Here is an 18169-nt window from a genome sequence, read left to right as displayed (position 1 = left end):
TCTGGAGCATGACCCAGATCCCCAGATGAAGGTCTGGGGAGAAAATTCCTCTCTGAACACTCAATGTAGGACCCCAACCCTGCCTAAAAGTGCCCATGTCTCCCTTGGTTGCAGCCCCTGTCTCCTTGATGAATAAATAAACATCTCTCTGCAGGTGCTTCTGCCAAGGATCAGAGAATTCTAAATGATGCAGCAACTCATTTCAAGGTAAGACACTGGAGGCTCACCTTGGGATTTTCCTCAGTGAAGACATTCTTTCCCAGCAGGAAATAAATGAATCTCTGTAGTTTGGGATTGATGTGCAGTTCAGTGGTTAAGTTATTACATTCCTATATGAAACACTGTGTTCAGTCTCCAAAACTACAAGATGAAGAAGGTCTTTCACATTCATTTTCTCACACAATCCAAATGCAAGTATTTCAAGGCTGCTATCTTTCTTCATTGAGAAAGAAACAGATTTAAAAAGGTTAAGGAGTTGTTCAAAGGTACGAAGTAGGTACCTATCAATGTCTCTGCATTGGTGCCTGATCTTCCATCAATTAAAAGATTCTTTCAGTGCTTCAGGTGCCATAATTTATTGAACAGTTGAAAGAAGAATGCATGTTTGCATGGGTGCACAAGGAAAGGCATGAAGATCAGGGCAAAAGCTGGCAAAGTAGACCTACATGGAAGATCCACCTCCCTGAGACATCCAGGATTTGACTGTCAGATGATAGATTCCACACGAAGCCAGGGGACAGGGAGTCTGTCCATACTTTATTCAGATGTACAAATAGTCTATATTTAACTGTTTCGCCGTTGACAACTTTAGTAACTATAATTCTATATGCTGCCGAGGAGCAGGAGCCTCTAGAATCTGTTAAATGCAGTTGCTCTCTTAGAGTCCTGGCCTTCCAATAATTTTTTTTTTCTTCCCAAGGCATTTCCTTAGATACACTGAGAAGGAGAGCTGCAAAGTTTTCTGGAGGATGGGATGGGGGCAGTTTTGTGGATTCATATGAATCCTCTGGTTTCACTGGTTTCTGTGATGATCACATTGTCAACCGTATTGTGTTTCACACTACTGGACTCCACAGCTGATGATCTGACCTTAGGACGGTGGAATGCTGCAGATCTCCTGTGATGTCAAAGTCCTTGTTCTCATCTTCCTAGTAACAGTAATAGGTGTTACAGGCTCCAGGCAGGAAAGGGTGGAGCCTGGAATGAAGTCCCCGCTACAGGATATCTAGTGCCACCAAAGCTGTGGGATGGATGGGAGGGTGGTGGGAAGTTTTCTCCACAGCGAAAGGGTACAGCTTTTTTAGTTGCATTGCAGGCAGCAGATGGCAGACAGAATGGCAGGTTCGGGAACAGCCCTCAGCTCCTTGCTACTGCAGATGGGCAATGAAGCGAGGTGGGGTGATGGAAAGACAACAGTGAAGATCTGCGCTGAGCCACCAGTGAACAGCAGATGCCCATGGTGACCCGCCAAGCTTGTAAGGTGGCCGATGTGATCCCACAGGGACAGCCTGGCCAGCAGTCAAGTCCAGGGGTCCAGGGATGAATTCTTTGGGGAGAAGGAGGTCGCTTCTTTCCCAATGTGACAGCTCAAAATAAACAGCCAGCCTCAGACAGTCTTTGATGAAATAGATGGTGCACATGCTTTATATCATGTGAAATGGACTAAAAGTCCATTTCATGGGCAGTAGGGAGGGGTTTTGGGGTGCAAATCCATTTCATTGGCTGGTGCTGGCAATGCTCTGTTTACGTGGAGAAAGATAACAGGTGACAAGCTCAAGTGTCTGACCACTTGTAGCCACCTTGGGGTTGTATCACGTGCTCCTGAGGCAGGCAGGGACCTCACCTTCCATTCTCAGGAGGAGATTTTAAATCTCAAGTTTGAAATTTCCAGTGTTTTAGTTTCAGATACGAGCCCTGTGCCCAGGTTTTTTGTTCTGTTGCTCTCCTTGTGGAGCTCCTGTCCTCTCTAGGTCTTTCTATCTCCCACTTCTTTCATAATATTCCCTGCACTCTGCCCAAAGTTTGGCTCTGAGTCTCAGCATCTGCTTTGATACCTTCCTGGGTAAAGTCTTTCAGAGGCCCTTTGTGGTATGTTTCTGTCCTGTTCTCTGTTTTCTCCCTCTTCTGATGTCCATCCTGCTTGTCTTTCTGAGTGAGGATTGAGCATCTTACCCAGGGTCCTCCTTCTTGCTTAGCTTCTTTAGGTGTACAGAATTTAGTATGATTATCCTATATTATATGTCTAATATCCACTTATAAGTGATTATATACCATGTGTGTCTTTCTACTTCTGGGATACCTCACTCAGGATGATCTTTTCTAGTTCTCACCATTTGCCTGCAAATTTCATGATTGCCTTGATTTTAATTGCTGAATACTATTCTATTGTGTAAATGTACCACAATTTCTGTATCCATTCTTCATAGAGGACATCTGGGTTGTTTCTAGATTCTGGCTACTATGAATAAAGTTTCTATAGTCATGGACCATGCACGGAGATAACCTAGAACCCCTGCACAGATGTAGCCCATGGCAGCTCAGTATCCAAGTGGGTTCCCTAGTAAGGGGAACAGGGTCTCTCTCTGACCTGAACTCAGTGACTGGCTCTTTGATCACTTCCCCCTGAGGAGGAAGAATCCTTACCAGGCCACAGGGAAAGACAATGCAGTTAGTCCTGATGAAACCTGATAGGCTAGGAAGGGGATGAGGACCTCCCCTATCAGTGGACTGGGGAGGAGCATGGAAGGATATGAGGGAGGGAGGGTGGGATTGAGAGGGGATAATAGAGGGGGTTACAGCTGGGATGCAAAGTGAATAAATTATAATGAATAAAAAAAAATAAAGAAAATTTAAAAAGCATTTTCCAGTGTTTGAGCTTGCTCCATCCCTGTAGTTCCCTGCCAGTCCCTCTGGAGGCATGATCCTTGGCCCCACACACCTGGAAGATATGTAGATCCTAGGAAGACCTGGGGATATGTAGATTCTGTTCACAGTGTCACTGTAATGCAAACTCAATTGCAGTCTGGTCATGTGGTCAGGAAGGTGGGCACCTTGACCCTCTGCCATGCCTGATAACCTCTTTCTCCAACGTAATTTATGTTGAGAATACAAAACTGAGGGAAAGAAAATTGGTGAAATGTCGTCTGTACTGAAGGGACTGGTCAGGCAATGGTCAGGAGCTCTGCTTTTATTATCACTGGAAGAAGAGTCAAGGACAACGCTTTACCACTGAACCTTTCACGATATGCCCTTCACAGGGACAGCAGCATCTTTGTGAGTGACAAGGCTGCTGGGACTTGGAGTATGACTACATTTTAAAAAAATAAATAAATGTGTGCACGCATAAATAACCTATACAGAGCCTTACCCACGCTAGGTCAGTGCTCCACCATGGACCTACACCCCAAGTTCCTGCTATTGCATGGTCATTAGTTAGGATGGTCTTCCACTCTGGATTATTAATCTCAAGAATGTCTTGACCTACCTCAAGAAAATTTATTGCAAACTCATAAGTAGAGTGAATATATTTTGAGAACACAGTTGAAGCAATTAAAATTTATATTTCAATTTTAATTGCTTTTACTGAGCATTTACTGAGCACCTATAAATCCCAGGAACTTGGGCAAAACTGATAGCTTAGTGAAAGGGAATAAGGAGCTGAAAATAACATAGAAGGGATATCAAAAAATACATGTAAGTAAATATGATAAGTACTATGGTAACTGGTGCTGTACAAAAAAACAAAGCAGGAAAAGGTTATAGATATATATGCATTTGGCAATTTCAGAATGGCCACGAAACAGCCCACAAAGAAACCACCATTTGGATAAACATTAAAAGTGATGAAGAATTAGCCATGTAGTAGTGGAAAAAACAAAAGTAGCATTCATTAGTATTCCAAAGCAAATCTTAGACAGCAAATAATAATGTTTCTTTTAAATGAAAAATATTTTTCAGGGTCATTTTGATTTGCATTTCCCTGATGACTAAGGACGTTGAGCATTTCTTTAAGTGTTTCTCTGCCATTCGATATTCCTCTATTGAGAGGAATATTGAGATATTCCTCTATTTGTTTAGCTCTGTACCCCATTTTTTAATTGGATTACTTGATTTGTTGCTGTTTAACTTCTTGGTTCTTTATATATACTGGATATTAGCTCTCTGTCAGATAGAGGGTTGGATATTTTTAATTTAAAAAAATATTCTGATCATGGATTCTTTTTCTCCACCTCTTCCCACATCCTCCTACCTCTGTACTCATTCCACTCCACACTCTTTCTTTCTTTTTAACAAACCAACAAACAAAATAAACCAATGAAATAATATTAATATTAATAATGGTAATACTAATAATAACTAAAAAGAAAAACACAAGAAACACATGTACAACCTGATAAAAACACAAAACCAGAAACCACAATATACAAGCCAAAGACCAATAAGATAAAACACACATGAATACATATGAGACAGAGAGTCTGCAAAAATACCATAAGTTCATTTTTTGTTTGCCATCAACTGCTGAGCATAGGGCCTACCTTAAGTGTGGTCAGATACCCAGTGAGACTCCACTGGAGAAAAATAATTTTCCTTTGCAAGTGGAGACCAACTGGAGATAGCTTCAGTTATATAATCTAGATATAAACTCTGAATGATGGCTGGTTTCATGTTCATATGTAGGGTGCCATACTTACAAAATTAACAATAATGTTTTTAAACCATATTTTAAGTATCAGCATTATTTATTGCTTTGTTTTCTCATAAATGTTTGACTCATCCTAAATAATGTTAATACAATTTCATTCTTTCTTATTCTAAAATTTCTCTTAAAAATACATCTTATTGCCAATTCAATTTACACTTCTCTTATTATGAACATCTTTGAAGAAGGTATTGTTTTTTGTTTTTTTTTTTCAATGCAGTTTATTCAGGAACATTGAACAATCCTCGGACCCCAGGGAAAGCCAGCCCACAGCTTAAATAGCCTCTGGGTAGCCAACCCAGGCGTGCCACGGGGGCAATGCAGATAGGTCCACATACATGGAAGCAAGCCAGATCCTCGGCCTTAGCCAAATGTGGAGTTGTTCGTGACAGAGAGCACTCACCATCGGGAAGGTGGAAGGCGGAAACCAGCTCCATCTTTAAGGCATAGCATTCCGCAGCTCTCTACAGTTCCCCCTTTTTGTTTTAGACGCATCAGGCAAGAGTAGAGGTCTGATCTCTGATATTAGAAATAAATTGGGACTTTGTACAGATGTTCATTTAGGTGTCATCCACCCAAAGAGCATCAGACCCGTCCAATACCTTTTTCTCAGAGGCGGGACCTGGGGCATCAACCCGCATGCAATCAGACATGCTCTTCTCTGGGTCCAAAGCGGCTGACCCTGAGTGCAGTGCTTAGCCTCGCATCCTGAGCGTATCATTTTAGCTTTTTATGGTATCCAACCATGCTTGGGGAGAATGTCCTGCTTCAATGGCTGTAAAGGCCTGAATGATCATGGCTGCATCACACTGTTGTGAGACTCTAATCTTGCATATATACCGCAGGCAAACCAAGGAGACCAACACCAGAAGGTATTGTTTTTATTTTTAAGGTTTTATTCAATACTGTCTTCTTGTAATTTCAGTTTGCATCTATTTAATAATTTTGTGCATGTATGCATTACATTCTGACCACCCACCTTCCCTTCACCACTTCTGTCTACTTTCTACCCTCCCCACAATTTTTTCTCACATTCGTGTCCATTGGTTTTGTTCTGTGTCCCATTGTGATTAATGAGGGGCCATATGTGTGACCATTGGAGTTATCTGTTGGAGCATGTTGAGCTCATGATTTTCCTTTCTCTCAAAATCTACCAATAACCAACAGTTAAGTGTCAAAGGAAAGGGTCACATGAACCCTTCCGTTATCCTTGACTGCTTATCACTAGGGCTCAGTGCAGGTAAGTGTAAGTGTCCTGAGTCATGGTATGAAGTCTAGAGAATGACATTTTGCCCTTCTTTCTGTCTTCTGGATTTTACATACTTTCTGTCCCCTCTTCTGAAATGTTCCCTAAGCTTTAGAGGGGTGGTGTGAGTGACTTGTTTATGGCTAATTTCTCATCTGTCATTTATTTTCTGTATCTTAGGCAGCCATCAGTCTCTGCGTTCCCCATTGCTATTGTAAGAAGGCTTCTCAGATTAAAGCTAGGAGCTGCTTTTGTCTGTGATATAAACACAGGCATTTAGAAGGCAGTTCACTATTTGAAACACCCTTCCTGCCTGGGTCTACTACCCTTCCAGGTGAGAGCTGTTAACCAGGCATTGGTGCCCATCTCCTACCATGGAATGGATCTTTTTTAAAATTATTTTTAAATCTATTAATTACAGTTTATTCACTTTGTATCCTTCCTGTACCTCCCTCCCTCCTCTCCTCCCAAACCCACTTCCCTCTTCCCCACCCATGTCCCTCTCCCAGTCCACTGAAAAGGGAGGTCCTTCTCCCTTTCCCTCTGACCCTAGTCTATCAGGTCTCATCAGGAGTGGCTGCATTGTCTTCTTCTGTGGCCTGGTAAGGCTGCTCCCCCCTCAGGGGGAGGTGATCAAAGAGCAGGCCAATCAGTTCATGTCAGAGACAGTTCCTGGCCCCATTACTATAGAGGCCACTTGGATACTGAACTGCCATAGGCTACCTCTGTGCAGGGGTTCCAGGCCATCTCCATGAGTGGTCCTTGGCTGGAGTATCAGTTTAAGAAAAGACCCCTGTGCCCAGACTTTTAGGATCTGTGGCTGTCCTTGTGGAGCTCCTGTCCTCTCCAGGTCTTACTATCTCCCACCTCTTTCATAAGATTCCCTGTACTGTGCCCAAAGTTTAGCTATGAGTCTCAACATCTGCCTTGATACCCTGCAGGGTAGAGCCTTTCAAAGGCCCTCTACAAGGACATCAGCTCAACCATGTTTGTAGCAGCTTTATTTGTAATAGCCAGAAGCTGGAAATAGCCCAGACACCTCTCAGTTGAGGAATGGTTGCAGAAATTGTGGTACATCTACACAATGGAATATTACTCAGCAATAAACAAACAAACAAACAAACAAACAAACAAACAAGGAAATCATGAAATTTGCAGGTAAATGGTGGGAACTGGAAAAGATCGTCCTGAGTGAGGTATCCTAGAAGCAGAAAGACACACAGGGTATATACTCACTCATAAGTGGACACTAGACATATAATATAGGATAACATACTAAAATCTGTACACCTAAGGAAGCTAATCAGGAAGGAGGACCCTGGGTAAGATGCTCAATCCTCATACAGAAAGGCAAAGTGGATGGACATAGAAGGGAGAAAAAAGGGAATAGGACAGGAGCCTACCATGGAATGGATCTTAAATTCAAACACAGAGCATTTGGTTATTCCCCCGAGGTGAAGCTGTTCTTACACAGCTTGATTTCAGACACCTTCCTATGGCTTCTTTAAACCCATTTTTCTCTGTTAGTCCTTTCCCCTGTTAATTTTTGCCCTCATTCTGTACCATCGTCTCCCTAGCTACCCTTCCTCTTTGCATTAGGGTCTTGAGTACAATAGTAGCCCAGCATGATAGCTAAAGGATTATTAGTTTAATAGACACACTGAGAACCTTTTACTTAGAGGAAGAGGTTGATTCAGAAAATCCAGATAAAACAGTTACTGTACACGTGGTGAGTAGTAATGTTTTAGGTGAGAGCTGTTAGTGGCTTTGGCCAGATTCTTTCTCTTCCCCCTATTTCTCTTTCCCCCACTTCTCTCGTTCTCCCTTTCTCTTCCTCACTTCTCTCTTTCTCTCTGTCTATGTTTGCGATAACTGGATAATACTGGTAAATGGGCTGAACAGATAGTGAAAGTAAAGTAAGAAATCTGCTTTAGAATCTAACCTTTAGTCCATAAATAGAGATGTGTGAGGTGCAGTTGGCTTTTAGATATAATGATTTAGAAAAATCCTAAGATACAATTCAGATCCATCCATTTTCCTGCACATTTCACAATCTCATTTTTTTTTTACAATGCTGAATAAAATTCCACTGTGTATGTGTGCCATATTTTCTTAATCAGTCATCTGTTGATGGATATCTAGGCTGATTTCATTTTCCTGCTGTTATTGATAGCGTAACACACATGGATATGCAAGTTTCTTTGTGCAAGATACAGACTCATTTGAATATATGCTCTGGTTTCTCTTTAGACTGCAGAAATCATTCACCTTTTGCCAAATGCTTATTAAATTTAAAGTGGAAGTGTTTATTCTCCACCACTTCTCTGTTATTGTTAGTGCCTATGACTAACAGAAGATCTTCACATCCCTTTTGAGGATTCCCCTCCTAGTGTCGGCACCCCATCCCCAGTCTTTATTGATTTCCTTTCCTGGTCCCTTTCAGTTTTGTCTTTACATAACGAACGGTTGAGATGTCTCATACACTGTCTGCTCTGTCTCCCTGGAGTAGACAGTGAGTTTCAGGCTTTCCTGAAACTACTTTCCTTGTAAGAGTCTGTTTGTATCATTCCTGACCATTCTCTTTGGAGAGAAACAAAGAACATGGTTTTACACTGACAACAACTAAGTGCTTTGCCTGAACTGGGGACTGAAGAAAGAAGGCTGCAAATCCAGTCATAGCTGCTTTCTTTTTCTATGTTACTCTCAGGGTTACAATCAGGCAGTGTTGTGGAGGAGCATTCATAACCAGTTTGTGTAGCACTTGATTGAAGCATCCCTACCCCCATGATTCTAGAATTGCAGCTGGGCATAACCTGGTTGGATGCACTACGTTCTACAAGAAAGCCTTAAGGCCAGGCACAGTGGTGCACACGTGTAATCCCAGCACTCCGGGAGGCAGAGGTGGATCTCTGTGATTTCAAGGCCAGCCTACAAAGTGAGTCCAGGACAGCCAGGGCTACACAGAGAATCCCTGTCTAAACAAACAAACAAACAAACAGTCTTAAACTTGAGTTTGAATTTTTCAGAATTTTAGTAATTAAGACTAGAATGCAATCTCTCTCTTTTTTTTTTTTTTTGTGAGACTAACAGTGAATGTAGCCAATAGATTTTCATTTCCCAGTACAGGGATGTAGAGCATGCCCCCCCCCCCCCCCCGGGCTTCCCAGTTAGTCATAGGGCGAGTTCGTGTTGCTGGGTGACTCTTTCATTTCCTTCATGGCTGTCTATGCTGTTCTGGGAGAGCCAGGACGTGCAGCCTCTAACGTCTGCTCAGCCTGGCCGTGGGGCGGGGAAGGCCATTTATTTACCTTCACATGCAGTAGCCTTTGTTGAGTGTCATCCCTCAGTTCTGCATCCTGTGTGTGTTCCAAAGCCGTGTTTATCTGCAATTAGCAACTGACTCTTTGATATGGGGTAATTTCAACACTGCGTAATAAGTGTGGGGCATAGGTTGCTCAACTTCCATCTCACATTGCTTGCTTATGAGCCTCTGAGTGCTAGTCTTTTGTGGTTGGAGAATGGCATGTTACAGTGGCTTTTCAAGTTGGGACTTGAGTTGTTAATTTGTCATACAAAATGTCGCTTTAGTTCTCTCTGGTTAAGCTTGTCCCCAGATGAATGACTTAGTATTTCAGAGAAAGTAATTTTTAAATTTATTTTTATTTATATATTTATTTATTACAATTTATTCACTTTGCATCCCCGTTGCAGCCCTTCCCTTATCTCCTCCCAGTCCCACCCACTCTCCCTCTTCTCCCCTCTATTTCCATCCCCTAGTACCCTGATAGGGGAGGACGTCCTCCCCTTCTCTCTGGCCCTAGCCTATTAGGTCTCATCAGGACTGGCTGCGTCATCTTTCTCTGGCTGCACCCCCTCAGGGGGAAAGTGATCAAAGAGACAGCCCCTGTACCCTTTACTAGGGAAACCACTTGGAAACTGAGCAGCCAATGGGCTTCCTTTGAACAGGGGGTCTAGGTCCTCTCCATGCATGGTCCTTAGTTGGAGTATCAGTCTCTGCAGGCCCCCTTGGGCCCAGATCTTTTGGCTCTGTTGTTCTCCTTGTGGAGTTCCTGTCCCTTCCAGGTCTTTCTATCTCCTTCTTCCATAAGGATTCCAGCACTCTGTCCAAAGTTTGGCTATGAATCTCAGTATCCCCCTTGATATCCTGGTGGGTAGAGTCTTTCAGAGGTCCTCTGTGGAAGGTTCCTGTCCTGTACTTTGTCTTCTCCTACTTCCTATATCTATACTGTTTGCCCTTCTGAATGAGAATTAAGCATCTTCCCTAGAAAGACACAAATGATATATACTCACTTATAAGTGGATATTAGCCATATAATATAGGATAAACATACTAAAATCTATAGCCCTAAAGAAGCTAAAGAAACAGTGATTTTTAATGGGCAAGTGTCTACCAAGAGTCTTCAGGGGCAGGCCTTGCAAGGACGATACAGACAGAGACACATCTGTACTCCAGCGGAGGGTTCGCCATGTGACTATCTAAAATCTGAATAGGAAATAAATTATAGCAGGGTCCTGAAAGCTTTCCAGACTACCCTAGCTGCCAAGGGCCGGAGTACCCAGCCTTAACCATGGCAGGGAATCATAATGTGCTATCGACGATGGGCAGGGAGACAGTGATTCTCCTCCTTGTGCATGAGAGCAGTAAAAACATGGAAGTGGGAGAGAGAATCTATCAGGGCGGGAGGCAGAGACAAGAGTGGTCAGCTTGAGTGTGATGTGCCAGTGGCTATCACACTTAAGTCCTGCCCTCATGGTCAGAGTGGTATTAACATCAGCTGTAGACAGAGGTAGCTGAGAAGAATTCAGACACCCTCTGATCCTTCCAAAGAGCTAAGGGAGCAGCACAGGAGTAGGGAAAGGTAGGGGATAAATACAGTTTATCCATTATCCTCTTAACTACTTACTCTTCAATTGCCCTCTTCTGTTTGAGAAGGGAATAGCTAAATGTATAAATACACACACACTCTCAGCAAGTTTATTCTCTTTTCTTTTGGTGAAAACAGCCCCCTTTCTCATGTAATATATTCTGATTATCGTTTCCCCTCCCATTACTTCTCTGTATTCTTTCCCATCTCCCTCCTTCCCATACTTTTTTCTTTTTCTATTCTTTTGTTTTGTTTTGTTTTGTTTTGAGACAGGGCTTTGCTGTGTAGCCTTGGCTGTCCTGGACTCACTTGTTGACCAGACTGGCCTCGAACTCAGAGATCCTCCTGCCTATGCCTCCCTGAGTGCTGGAATCACAGGTGTGCCCCACCATGCCCGGATATAATTTTCTGTCTCTTATTAGAAAACAAACAGGATTCCAAGGGATAATAATTAAATACAATGTAACAATATAAAACAAAACCTGACATTCCAAATCGGACAAAACAAACAAATAGAAGGAAGAAAGCCCAAGAATGGGGCATGTGAAACAGATACAACTGCAAAGACTTATTTGCACATTCTGGAATCCCATGAAAACACTGATCTGAGAGTCTCGATATATACACAAGGGACCTTATGGAAAAAGAAAAAAATAAAATAAAAAATATATATAAAAAAGACAACCTCCTTGCCATGACCTTGTGGAGACAAGGAACCTCTAATCGTGACCTTGGGTTTGTTTTCTGTTGGCTGTCTACTGCTGGGCACTCAGCCTGACCTTAGGAGTAGTTTCTTTGCCCATGGGAAACACTAAATTTTCATTTGCAAGTGGATATGAATCGGAGGTTGCTTCTGGGTTAGGGGTGGGAGCGTGTGTCCACTTCTTCCAGCTTCAGGGCCCTATCCTGTATAGATATGTGTAGGTACCACCATGCCTACACTCTTTCCCCTATAGATTCTCAACCAAAGTGAAATGAACTAACTCAGTGATAGCTATGCTAGGGAGCGAGACAGAGCAGCTCATCAGATTTGTTTATAAAAAGAGTTGTGGCTTGTGCCTGGTTTCAGCTTTGTTCTCTTGCTCTACTCTACCATGCTTGGTCATGCAGCCTCGGCTTGCAGGTAGTTACATGAGGAGAGAGGTACATCACCCCTCTTTGGAAAAATGTTGGCATTAGTTTTTAAAAACTCTTTTATTTCTGTTTCTTTTATCTTTTTCTCCCTACTCCACCCCAGTCCCTTTCATCACCTCAGCACCAGGCAGGAGAAAGAGAGGGTTAGTGGGAGAGGGGGTGCAGTTTTCTTAGCTGCTTCCTGTTGGTCAGGGTCATCGGGTTCCTTGGAGCCAGTCCAGTCCTCCTTTTAGCATATCTTCAACTTCTTGTCTCACAGCAGCAGGCAGAAAACAGGAACAGCCTGCTTCTTTTTTCCCTCTCCTTTCTGAGCTCTGGCATTTATTCTCTCTCCAGAGTCCTCAGATTTAAACGATCTGCAGCTGGCAAAGAGCTCTTCTCAGAGCCCACATGAGGCAAATAGTCTGCTGCTGTGACCATCTGAATCAGCCTCACACCCCACACCTGGGACCAAAACAAAACATGTTCATATCCACAACAGAAAAAGGCTGTGGCCTTTCTGGATGTAGGTTGTTTTTGTGTACCTGAAACACCTCCCTCTCTCCAGGCCTTAGGTGAAGAATAACATCATGATTTCCCTAAAATATCACATTATTGCCTTCCATAGAGAACTTTTAAACACTCAAGTCACCCATAGCCATCTCCGTTAGAACAAGTTAATTTTCACTTCCCTATAGAAAAAGCACATGGACACGCCTGTGTACAGGTGCATGGCGTGTTGGTGTTGGTTTACTTACATGTGTGTGGGATAGAGGTGCCCACATGTGCAGTATATATAGAGGCCTGAGAGCACAGCTGAGTATCCTACACTTTCTACTGTCTTTTTTCTACAGTGTCTTTCACTGAGCCTGGATCTCACTGTGTTGTCTAGACTGGCTAACTAGTGACTTTTGAGATCATCCTGACTTTGACTTCTCAAAGCTAGGATTGCAGGCACATGGTTTTCTGCATGGGTACTGGGCTCTGAATTCAGTCCTTACTTTTTAGCCACTGAATCATGTATCCTACCAACACATTTTTAGAAATCTACTATGATTGTCACATAGATACTATGTATCTATGATAGATACATAGAAACAGCTGGGCCAGCCTCCACAACATCTCTACCAAGAGCAGACATTCATTAAACACGTCATAAAAGACATCAGAAAACTGAGTACAAATATCTTGACATAAAATGTACTTTTTCCTTGGAGAGTTATGTCAAAATTGAGTGACAGGTAAAATATTTCACAGACATATTTGCATTCCAAATGTAACAGGTGGATGAAACCCTAAGGTAAGCAATGCTATTTTAAACTCGGTGTCAGAAGCTGCCAGACTGGAGGTCACAAGGATCTGATGTTCACAGGATTCTGAAATAGGAGGCCTGGATACGTTGACAAACTTTAAACAGTAAATGTGGATAATTGTGACAATTAACTGACTTCAGAACCTGGTAAAACTGGCACACGCTTACCTAATATAAGTTGAGACCCACGTTGTGAGCAATGAAATCTTACTATTATTCCTATTTAGGGTATTGATAACACTTTACCGGTGACAACCGGGAACTTTGCCACCAACCAGCTGTGTGACCCTGAGTCAGGATAAGTGTATGACAATGTCACTTCCTTATTTGTGAAAGTGAGAAGTTGGCTTCTATTAACAGGAGTGCTCTCCTACGACATGTCTTCTGTAACCACGGATAAGTTGACTCTCCAAAAGATACTTAAGAAGGAGCAGAATTTCTGTAAACGTGTTACGATTAATCACTTTTCATAGTCTTGCCAAATGGAAAGAAAGAGATGTGGCATGAAGGATTAACAAATCATGTTTGATTGGGAAACATGTGTGACATTTTTAGCTTGCATTTTATTTGGCATGGAACAATATTAGACCACATCTGCTTCCTTTCTGACTGTACTTCAAGTTGACCTTAATATTCATTCTCATAGTGTCCAGCTGTCTGACTGGCCTTCTGAAGAAGATGTCCAGTTAATAGCCTTTATGAAGTCTGTGAAGTAGGTGGGTAATTTTGTATTTCCATTCCTGTAGAGGAAATAAATGAGGTAATACCTGCAAATAAGTTGCAAATAAGCAAATAAGCTACCAAGGCGTAGCTTGATGTTCAAAGGCAAGTCTCATGACCTGTAGGTAACATAAAAGGAAGTTAAGCTGATGTTAAAAGATCTCACAAAAACATTTAGTTTGAAAAAAAAAAATTAGTTTGGAGAACTTTAGTCCAGGTCCTAATTAGAGTTTGAAATACAGAATCCCTCATCTTTTGGGTAATCGGATTTACGGGTGCTGAGCTGTGCAAATGAGATAATGATGTCTCAAGCCTGTGCCACCACCAAAAAAACCAAAAAACAAAAAACAAAAAACAAAACAAAAAACAAACAACAACAACAACAACAACAAAGCTTAAGAAGGGAGTAATTCACAAAGGTAGAGTGACAGGTGTCATAAAGAGTATTGTATCCCCCGAGAGGAAGACTCACGCTAGCCTGGTTCTCCCTGGGTCACTGGAGCGAAGCCCTACCAGGGTGCGGCAGACCTGAGGACTCTTGCTGACGCAGACGTCGGTTCTGATGCTCTTGATGTCCCGTGAACACACTTTGTACTTGCAGAACAATACGACTACACCAAGACTTTGCCCCGTACTCTGCCGTCTCCTCACTCTCACTCCTTAATCTGGGATTTAGAGTTTTAATTTCACTTTTACGTGTATTTTTATGGTTCGATTCCACAAATTCCACCTCTAGTGGATCTACTCAGTCAGATAAGACAACAGTTTGGTCTCATTGCTGCCTGGTGTAACAGAACAGCTCTTTCAAGAGTAACTTTGTTCTCAATCATTGTTTTGCTTTTACTACCTGTACAATCCTAATGTCATTTTCTTTTCAAAGACTATTTTTTGAAGTGGGGGCCGTGGTGGTAGAGATGAACCATCATGTTGAAACCCCTGTAACTTTTCAGTAAACATGAAATTTTGGCTTGATAAATGCTCAAATAATTTTATAAGTAAATCCTACATGTGGTAATACTGCTGAAGGTCTTAAAAGGTGGTTTAGAGTTCTGCAAACCAACTAACAATATTTCTGTTTCAGGGTGTCAACTATTTAGAGATAACCTGTAACAAAATTTATAATCAGAATGATTAGAATTACATGGGAAAAGAAGATCTGTGGCATGATCGTAATACTGCTGATTGAGATTCTTGGTTTCTGCTGAGTGGAAGCCTGGGTACGATCTCTGTGTGTGGATATGGTGTCATCTGCTGGTCACTCTTTGTAATTACATGAGTCAGGTTTCAAAGCTGTTGCAAAGATGGGATTTGCTTTTCACAGAGGCACAGCCTGACAGGATTCCAGTTTGAATAACTCGTTTAGTGAGTAAATGGAGGTACAGAAATGGGGAAATGACAAATGGAGAAAGCGATAAATAAAAGGTAACTGCTATCAGGTGACTGAAATTTAACATCTGTTGACAGTTTGAAACATTTATCTGAGAACAAACCTCCTTGAGAAACAAGAGGGCTGGAGCATACATTAGTTCTCACCAGTCACACACTGTGAAAGCACGTGAAGGTTGATAATTACGGGACACCCTAGGACTGCCCAGAGGTGCTAGTGATGACTGTCAAGCAGAGAATGCAAGGTTCATCCGCATACATGTGAAGTGACCGGCGCCATCCCCCAACATTTCAAGTATTGTGAGGCAGGTTACTTCTGTTTCTGTTTCTTTGAGTTTCAGCCCCAAATAATGACAGTTTCATCTTGAAAAACTGTCCTAATCATTCTGTTATCCTAAACAAGTACCCTAAGGCTAGTCACGAGCCATTTCAACATTCAGTTTGCCAGTGGCTTCTGTGTATGTGACCTGATACATAGTGTATTAAGCTCATGATCATGTGTCTGTTGCTTTTGGAGTGTCTGTCTCTGTGTGTGAGCACGTGTGTGTGTGCTCACAGTGTGCATGTGTACATTTGTGTGTATGCACATGAGCACACACACTGGACGTCATCCTCAGTCTTCTTCACTGTGTTCTGAGACAAAGTCTTTCACTACTGCCAAAGCTAAACTGGCCGGCCAGCGGCCAGCAAGCTGCAGGGACAAACGTGCCTTCTCCTCCGCAGAGCTGGGGTCACCAGAGCACGCCACTCTGGCTGACTTTCCGCCCAGGGTCTGGGATCCAAACTCAGGTCTTTATGTTTGTGCTGTAGGCATTTTACTCTCTAGGCTGCTTACCCTAATCCCCTGCTGCTCATTTCTCATCTTTAGTCTGACATGTTGGAATACTATGATGGTACTTTAGATAATTTGTGAGATTTCAGATTTAACGTCAGTTGAAGGCTTTGTGGGCTGGGAGAGCATGAACCCGGCCTGACATTTGAATTAATGCTGATAAAATTAAACTGTTGTTTCCCCCATTGTGTAAGGCAGCATGTGGCACTATGTGCATGGCTAATTTTCTCAGAGGATAAGACCTTATCAGTGTGACAGGATAATTCTCTTATTGACAAGATAAATATTTAGTATCAGCAGTCTCAGTAAAATTGTTTGATTGGCCTTGGTGAGAATGAGCATCTGCTGTTTATAGTCTCATCCTGAAACTATGGTTGCTTGGAGAATATGTTCATCGTGCTACCGCTGAGGTGACTGAATCAGTCGCCATCACCTGGGTAAGCCCATCCTGCCAACCTGCTTGGTGATTTCTGCTAAGACTGATGTGGATTGGCACTGATCTGAGACAGAAAGACAGCACACCTATGGCTTGGGTCCCATGCTCCACATGCAGATTTCTTTCTATCTGATCTTTCATAATTGCTTCTTCAATTTGGTACTTGGCCAAACATTAAGGACATTTATAATGCCTCAGAAGTCTGGTTAGATTTTTAGCAAAGGCCACTTTCTCATCCACCAGCATGATGAGTTCTTATAGAATGATCACATAATGAAGCTCAGTTCAAGATAATAAACTTGGGCTGACATCATTTTCTTTTTTCTTTTTTTTTTCTATGCAGTTTATTCAGGAACCTTGAATCATCTGACCCTGGGGAAAGCCAGCCCACAGCTTAAATAGCCTCTGGGTAGCCAACCCAGGCGTGCCACGTGGGCAATGCAGATAGGTCCACATACATGGAAGCAAGCCAGATCCTCAACCTTAGCCAAATGTGGAATTGTTCGTGACAGCACTCACCATCAGGAAGGTGGAAGGCGGAAACCAGCTTCATCTTTAAGGCACAACATTCCGCAGCTCTCTACAGTTCCCCCTTTTTGTTTTAGACGCATCAGGCAAGAGTAGAGGTCTGATCTCTGATATTAGAAATAAATTGGGACTTTGTACCGATGTTCATTTAGGTGTCATCCACCCAAAGAGCATCAGACCCGTCCAATACCTTTTTCTCAGAGGCGGGACCTGGGGTATCAACCCGCATGCAATCAGACATGCTCTTCTCTGGGTCCAAAGCGGCTGACCCTGAGTGCAGTGCTTAGCCTCGCATCCTGAGCGTATCATTTTAGCTTTTTATGGTATCCAACCATGCTTGGGGCAAATGTCCTGCTTCAATGGCTGTAAAGGCCTGAATGATCATGGCTGCATCACACTGTTGTGAGACTCTAATCTTGCATATATACTACAGGCAAACCAAGGAGACCAACACCAGAAGGCCTGCTAACGCTCCCAATACCCGCCCATTCCTTCAGATGATTCATGGCTGCAGCAATCCATGATGATAATCCTGTGACATCATTTTCAAATGAACATAAAACATTACTTTTACCCCACACCTGTTAAGAACTGAGAAGAAGGGGAAACAAAAAGAAAGATTAATTTCAACCCCATTTGATGAGGTCAGCCTGGCACCGAAGCCACTCAGAATCCTCCAAAAAAATTAAAATTTTAAATTTCAAATGTTAATTAATATTCCTGGCAAAAATCCCAACAAAATACCAACAAACTAAATCCCATAGCAAACAAAAGAATCACTCACTTTGGTCAGGAGAGATTTTGAAATAAAATACAAGAATATTACAAAAATCCTCCCTCTGCCCACTCCGCTCCTCCTCAGAGAAGGGGAGGCCCCCAAGGGGTGCCAACCCACCCTGGCACCTCAAGTCGCAGGAGGAATAAGCACATCCTCTCTCACTGAGGCCACACAAGGCAGCCCAGTTAGGAGAAAGGGACCCAAAGGCAGGCAACAGAGTCAGAGACAGC

This window comes from Meriones unguiculatus, chromosome 8 (assembly GCF_030254825.1).
Source record: "Meriones unguiculatus strain TT.TT164.6M chromosome 8, Bangor_MerUng_6.1, whole genome shotgun sequence".
Lineage (NCBI taxonomy): Eukaryota > Metazoa > Chordata > Mammalia > Rodentia > Muridae > Meriones > Meriones unguiculatus.
The sequence above is the reverse complement of the archived record's forward strand: the minus strand, read 5'-3'. Positions refer to the sequence as shown.